The 7920-nt window shown below is 37.5% G+C and overlaps 1 protein-coding gene across 1 annotated transcript in view; it reads left to right on the top strand.

Annotated features, from left to right (window-relative positions):
• The first annotated feature begins 1 nt into the window (after window position 1).
• LOC111157119 (glutathione S-transferase C-terminal domain containing) overlaps window positions 2–7920 on the top strand; it is a 133120-nt gene continuing 125201 nt past the window's right edge. The window contains exon 1 of the mRNA XM_022518360.1: window positions 2–212. The gene's annotated coding sequence lies outside the window, so the exon portion shown is untranslated. The remainder of the gene's footprint in view (window positions 213–7920) is intronic.

The following is a 7920-nucleotide window of genomic DNA, read 5'->3' as shown; positions in this document are numbered from 1 at the left end:
TCCTGCAGCAGCGTGAAGAGGGGAACTTTTTGGCTGTGCCACGGTAGGAAGTGACGTAACCTCCAGTTTCCGGTCCGCCGGATTATGAATGACGGCCGACGCCGCTGTTTCCAAGATACCGTGCCTGTTGTTTCTTTCCCGGCCTTTCTGGCAGCCAGAGGTCGGTGGGCGAAGACTCGCAGAAGCTGCCTCGGAAACCTGGCTCGAGCGGGGTGGGTAGGCGCAGGCGGCTTGTGTCGCTGACACGCTCATGCACCCTCCCTGCCTGGCCGCGCCTCTGCGACCAGGTAAAGAGGGCGCTCAGGCCGCCGGCTCCGCAGTCCCCCGACCCCCCTGAGTACTCTTTGCATCCGGAGGAGACTGGCTGACGCTGCGGGACGGGGAGGAGGGTGGCGGGAAGGGCAAGGTCCTGGAATTAGTGGCCCGACCGTTCTCCGGTTTGGGGGCCCCTCAGTCTCTTCAGACAGTCACAGCTTCTGAGAGAACTGGTGGAGGGCTCCGGGCCCTTTCTCAGGTTTCCCCCGGCCAGTCCCCATGGCTTCCTCTGCTTATGGGGGAGTGGAGCAGCTTCTCTTTGCAGGAGTCTGTGGGGTCGTTTACCGTTCACTGCTAAGTGTAGTTTTAAGACCTTTTGGCACGCTTTAACTTTTTTTCTTTGGCACTTAGTTTTTCATTCCATGCTTTCCTGGTTGGAGAAAGCACTTGTATTCACATTAACAGTTGCTCCAAAGGACTTGCTTTGTTTGGGGCCACTCGTTTCTGTTACACTATCGAAGCAGTGTTTCAGGTCGGTTTTAAACTTCTGTGTAGAAAAGTTTGAGTTTAACTTGCGTGAAAATTGCTTTGGCTTCAGAAACATTTACTGACACCCGTACTTCCCGTCCCAGCTCTACCTGCTCTGGGATTAGGTGGCTTGTTTTTTTTTTCCCCTTTATCCTTAAGCCCGAGATCCCATTTCTTGTCATAAATTCTTGAATATCACGGAAATGCCAGCATTTGATAATATATCTTGTGTTACATTATTGATTTAATAGAGTATTGCTTTTTCCAAGTTTATAGAAAAAGTATTAGAGAAAATGAAAAGGCTGGCAAGGATTAGTGGTGTGGCAATTGTAAACATGGTCATTTAAATATTGTGAAAATAAATTTTTTGTTATAAATACAACTGAATGATTTGCTGTCATATTTAATAAATCAAACTTTAAGCTATGTGAGTTTTTTTTTTTTTTTTTAACTGCCTGGTGGGGAGTATACACCTAAGCGGATTGCCTTAGGGCATGCATACTTGCTATGTGAAATTATGTTTGAGTTACACTTGAAGGCATTATTTTAAGAGGTCTAATTTTTTTTTCAAAATTTTATTTATTTATTTGACAGACAGAGATCACAAGTAGGCGGAGAGGCAGGCAGAGAGAGAGGAGGAAGCAGGCTCCCCGCTGAGCAGAGAGCCCTATTTGGGGCTCGACCCCAGGAATCTGAGATCATGACCTGAGCGGAAGGCAGAGGCTTAAGCCACTGAGCCACCCAGGTGCCCCGAGGTCTAATTTTAAAAACGAGTCTGTAATGAGATCAGTGAGATTTGAGAATTGTTTATATCAGCTTTTCTATTTCATTATTACTATTTTTTTACCTTTATATGTTTGCCTGCTTTAAGCAGAGCTCAAACTTAAACTTACTTAATACTGGGTCCATCAAGTTTAAAAACACCACCACCAACCTGTGTTTATTTTGTAGCTTTGGTATTACCTGTGATTTGAAAGAAGAATACTGAGTATCCAATTAGCCTTTCTAATAGCAACAATCAAGCAGGCCTTGAAACTTAACAAATTCTGTAGGCCAGTCAACTAAAACACCTGTAATATATACAGTTCCTTAATAGAAGTTGTTTTTATCTTAAAGTATTAAAAGTAGCCTACTGATTTCTGTGAGGATTAGTAATTAGAATACAAGGATTTAAATGATTTAGATCATAACAAGCCTAGGTATTGTTTGCTATGGGAATTCAGTAATTTTATTTCACGCTTGCTAACATTTCTAACATGTTAGCATTTTATGCTGTGATCCCTCTTAATTATGAGGTCAGGCTTAGCTGCAAGCATTATGATTCTGTGGTAGCAGATAATTTCCTGATTTACCAGAGAGATGACACACTTCCCTAATGGCTAAAGTTACAGTAAGCTTTTTCGCTTTTAAACCCACTTTTTGCCCAGATAAGAAAACAGCTAATTTTAATTATTGAACTTTGTTCTCTAGGACTTAACTATATGCATCCCCACATTACATAATATGATGGGCACTGAAGCAGCTCAACTTTTTTTCTTTCCTTTTTAACCTTTAATATCTAAGGTAATTAGCTGCTATCTAACTGTAGAGGCAAGCATTTATATGTATAAAATATAGATAGTAAGAAAATAGGGTGAGATTTGCAACCAATTGTGTTATTTAGTGAAATGTATAAAACAATCCAAGTTCCAATATTCATAATGTTGAACATTGGATATGGTAAGGAATTTAAATGAGTTTAAATTTTAATCTTTCAGAAAAAATGTGATTCATACCTGTAAACTGTTGAACTATTTATTTTGTACAAAATAAGCAGTTAATATGCAAGTAGACTTAGGATATCACATATTCTATCATTTTGTGACTTCCTGTCACAGTAACAAACCAGTTTTTTTAGTACTTGGTGGGGGCGAGGAGCTTTTCATTTTGACATGGATCCCTTATCTTTCCTAAAAAGTTTGGAAATATAAAGCATAATTTGTGACTTCCCAGTCGAGGTTTGTTTAATAGTGTTAATAGATAAGGAATTTTGAGATAAATTACAAATGAATAATAATATTTACAGGCTTACTAATGTGATAAGCATTGTTAGGTTCTCACAGCACACTATGGTAAATCTGATTGTCCCCATTTTATAAATGAGGAAGCTAAGGTACAGGAAAGTTCTATACTGCTATTAAATATCAGAACCAGGATTTAAACCTAGTCAGCTCCAGAGTCTAGGCTCTTATCCATTACTTTATTTTTCTTGGTGTATAAATATTCTACTTGCTAGGTAAGTATAAAATCTAGTTAGATTCCTACTTATCTTGGCTCAGTTTCTGTATGTACAAAAACTATACTTCCTTTACAAGTTAGATAGATTCAAGTTATATTTTTTCCAATTCCACTCAGAACGGTGATCCTCTTCGTTTCAATTTATAAGTAGTTGGTTCTTAAAATAGATTGAAGAATAGTGTCAAGAAGAATGAGGCTGATGTACCAAGAATTAAGTTCTCAATAGTATTGTCATTACGATTACTGATATTCATTTATGTACATTCATTCACTTCTTGAACTAAAATTTGAGTCCTCATAAGCACTGGAGATAAAAGGTTGGGTAGTAAGACCTATAAAGAGAAAAAAAAAACCAGATAAAAGACTAGGAGGTGATGGAAGTGCTTTTTCCGTTCAGGTTGTCAGGGAAGGCTGCTTTGAGTTATTATTCAGAGACCTCAATGAAATGAAGGAGCAAGCTAGGTATAAGGAACAGCAAGTAGAAAAAATTCTCAACTGGGGACATTACTGGCTTCTTCCAAGAACAGGGAGAACTAGCTGGAGAGGAATGAGCATAAGGGAGCAGAAGTAGGCTATCAGGTCAGAAAAGGATAGGTAGGGTCATGGCAGCCATAGGCCATAATAGGAAATTTGGATTTTTTAAAAACTGTTTTGGGAGCCATTGGATGGTTGTGAGCAGGGGGTGTGAACTGACTTAAATATGTTCAAAGGATCACCCTGATTATTGGAGAGTGGAGGAAAATTGTTAATAGATGTTTGTAGTAGTCTATATAAACAGAGTTTATATGAATTAGGTTGATAGTGGTAGAGGTGCTAAGAAGTTGTATTTAACATATATTTCAAAGGTAGAAAGAGTAGCTTATGAGAGAAAAAAAATGAGTGAGACTTCAGAATTAAGGGCCTGACCCCATTCATGTGGGTGAATGATGTTGTCATTTTATCAATAAGGGGACTACTAAGGGAGGGGGAACAGGTTTAGAAAAATGTCCGAGGGAAGATGTCAAGTAGCATTATAGGAATATGAAGTTCAAGGGAAAGGATGTGATTGAGATAAAAATAGGAGTCCTAGATGATAGTTAAACTTGTAGAATTGGAGATCACCTAGCATAGTACTGTTATTTTGTTAGTTGTGGCCCATTAATGGGTCGTGAAATCAATTTAGTAAGTACTAACCAGCATTTATTTATTTATTTTAGATAGATAAAGTGCTCTAGAGCATGCCTATGGTGGGAAGGCCAGCCCCACAGGGGGAGGAGGGAGAGGGAGAGAGGGAATCTCAAGGAGACTCCCCACTGAGTGGGGATCCCAAGGCGGGGCTCGATCTCATGGATCTCATGACTCATGAGATCATGACCGAAGCCAGATTCAAGAATCAGACCCTTAAACCAACTGAGCCACCCAGGCGCCCCCTAACCAGCATTAAAAAAAGGAGAAAGGGAGGAGGAAGGGAAGGAAGAAAAGCACAGAATAAAAAATACCAGCTATATACCATGTAGTAGGATATTTCTTTGTGATTCTTTTGTTTCCGTTTTATTTGTGATCCTTTTTATTCAGTATAATGAATTGCATTATAAAAGTCTTACTGTGTGGCATGATGAAAAAGTTGAATACCAGTAATCAAAGGAGTGAGTGTGGTTGAGAACAAGGCAAAGCACTGAGCCACAGATTGCTGAGAGGTCTGTGGAGGATCCAATAAAGGGCATCAGGAAGGATCTACCAAAAACTTTCATTGTCAGATAATTGCTTTTAGAACAGAGGTTTTTATCAAGGATTACTGAGACCAGCACAATTGCTTAGAATAATGTAATTTCTGATGTTTCACTTTTGTGAAATTGTTGCTGTAATAAAATTGCAATATGCTTCACTTTCTGGAATTTTAAGTTTATAAAGTAGTGGTATTTATATTAGAAAAATAGCTATTCCTAAATGCTTTCAGATAAGATCCCTTTACAGTTTCTATTAATGCTTTTGTGTTGATGGACAGTCTTTATCCGTGTAACGGAATTAAAATGTACTTGTAAGGATTGTGAGGATTAGAAGTAATGTATAAAAGTTATGTGTGCTTTGCACATAGTTGGTGGACAATAAAGTGAATGTGATATTATTAGAATTGTAGTCTTTGTTCAGTCATTTAACATTTACTAAGCTCCTGTTAAATCCCAGGCACAGTGATAATTTCTTATTTGATAAAAAATATTTTGTTGCAGTGGTGCACTTTTTGGTCTTTACTAGTTAATATATAACTTAGCTATTTACCTATTATGTAATATTTAGTTGCCCTAGATCCAGACTTGAATTTTGAGCACAAAATTGTCAAAAGTTTTTTCAGCTTCTAAATATGCTTCTTTTTCTTTCTTTCTTTCTTTCTTTTCTTTCTTTCTTTTTAAGATTCATTTATTTAAGGGAGAGCGAGTGAGTGCATGCATATGAATGGGAAAAGGGCAGAGGGAGATGGAGAGAAACTGAAGCAGATTCCTCACTGAGTGTGGAACAGACACAAAGCTAGATTTCACAACCCTGAGATCATGACCTGAGCTGAAACCAAGTGTTGGTTGCTTAGGCGACTGTGCCACCCAGTCACCCCCAAGGATGTTTATTTTCAGTATCTTTATTATGTTTTTTCTTTGTCTCTCTTTCTATATACATGTGCATGAAGTGAAGTAGTAAAATGGGTTTAGATTTTAAAAACCCTATGAAACTCACTCTTTCATCTGTGAAATATTTCAATTTATCAATACCAGGAAATATTAATTAGGATAAGAATACAAAAATAAAAGGTGTAAATGCCTAAAATGTTAAGCCCATGACTGCTTCAGTTATATTTAAAAATACCTTTGAAGGGGCACCTGCATGAATCATTTGGTTAAGTGTCCAATTTTTTAGCTCAGATCTTGATCTCAGGGTCATGAGTTCTAGCCCAGTGTGGAGCCTACATAAAATATATATATATGTCTTTGAAGATTCACAAGTAATGAAACCAGTTTTGAATATTTTCTTTCTTATCTCTATACTCCCTCTGCAACATTTCCAAACAAACTGGTGTGTCCAGGGAAGAGATGTATATTCCATCAGCTCTGTTCAGCTCCTACATCTGTAGTTTTATATGCTGCTTTCTCGCTCTATTTCAGGAGTAGTTGCAGTGTGGCACCTGTCAAAGCTGAGCAGATGACCCTACTTCTGTGTGTGGCAGGAATGTAATATGGAGTAACAGGAGGTGCCCCAGAAACCCTGGAGACCCAGGATATGATATGATATCAGTACCTACCTTTGTAAAGTTCATGACAGAAGAATAATGATGTAAGGACTCTAGGTAGAAATGGAGAAGAAAAAAAGAAGAGGGGTTTCTTTTGCCTATGATGTTTGCAAACTTAAAGCAAAAACTATGTTCTACTCTCTTGAAAAATTACATAGTACAAGTCAAAAACATATTTCAGATTTGTACAGGTTTGCTAATATTCAATATTTATTTTAGAAATTACATTAGTATTTAATGGGAAGAAATGGCCCAGGGAGAGTCATTTTTTTTAACTCCAAGATCATTAAGTAACATTTTTAATCTCCCAGGGGAAACAACAACAACAACAACAACAACAAATACCAACATCTATATTGGAAAAATAAATTATGTTAAGAATCAACAGTACTTTGCATTTTCTCTCCGGCATCTCATTAATTTTTAGATATCTCCATGGGCAGGTTATTGCTATTCTATTTTGTTGACATTTAGCATTTATTAAGTGCTCATAGTGACAAAAGTTTATAGAATACGTAAAAGTCTATTCTCAAGGTTCTTATATGCCTTGAAAAGTGGCAAATACACATATACTCTAATTTTTATAATATGTCTGTGCATCCTAAATCACAAGCTATAAAATAGAATGGCATTATTTTCATTTTTTTTTTAAAGATTTTATTTATTTGACAGAGAGAGATCACAAGTAGACGAAGAGGCAGGCGGAGAGGGAGAGAAGGAAGCAGGCTTCCTGCTGAGCAAAGAGCCCGATGCGGGACTCGATCCCAGGACCCTGAGATCATGACCTGAGCCGAAGGCAGCGGCTTAACCCACTGAGCCACCCAGGCGCCCCATTTTTGTTTTGTTTTGTTTTGTTTTTTGTTTTTAAAGAGTTAGCAGGATTAGTCTCATAATCACTATTTCCTAGACTGCTGGGCAAATGAGGAAATCAGTCATGTTTTTCTTTCAAATCTGCTTATTGAAGGATTTAGGGATCTTCTGTATCATATCCCACTATCAGCAGAAGGAGTTAAGAAGATCAGTAAATTATCAGCAATAGATTTACAGGAGCAAACTCCTCAAAGAAATTATTAATTTCCTGGAAAATGGTTTTTTTTTGTTTTTTTGTTTTTTGTTTTTTGTTTTTTTTTGCCTGTGAGCTTTAATAAGCACCATTTAATATTTTGTTTTAAAGTAAACTATAGGGGCAAAAAAATTAAAAATTAAAAAAAAGATAAACTAGGAAGAAAATGGTTTCCATGGGTTAAAAAGTTGTTGCTTTTAAATCACATGAAATAATTTTCCTCTAGATAACCTTTTAAAGAAGTAATAAACCATGCAGATCTGTTATGTTTTAATAAAAGAAATATAAAACAGTAGTGATTACTTGCATTATCAAGAAGTTCATATTTTACTAACTATATCCTTTTGTTATGATGAATTACTAGTTTTTTTTTTTTAAAGGTAAATTTTTTTTTTTAAGATTTTATTTATTTGACAGAGAGAGAGAGAGACATCACAAGTAGGCAGAGAGGCAGGCAGAGAGAGAGGGGGGGAGGAAGCAGGCTTCCTGCAGAGCAGAGAGCCCGGCATGGGGCTCGATCCCAGGACCCTGGGATCACGACCTG

The sequence above is a fragment of the Enhydra lutris genome, unplaced genomic scaffold, assembly GCF_002288905.1.
Source record: "Enhydra lutris kenyoni isolate GAN:26980312 unplaced genomic scaffold, ASM228890v2 scaffoldscaffold3, whole genome shotgun sequence".
In the NCBI taxonomy this organism is placed as follows: domain Eukaryota; kingdom Metazoa; phylum Chordata; class Mammalia; order Carnivora; family Mustelidae; genus Enhydra; species Enhydra lutris.
The sequence above is the reverse complement of the archived record's forward strand: the minus strand, read 5'-3'. Positions and strand labels throughout refer to the sequence as shown.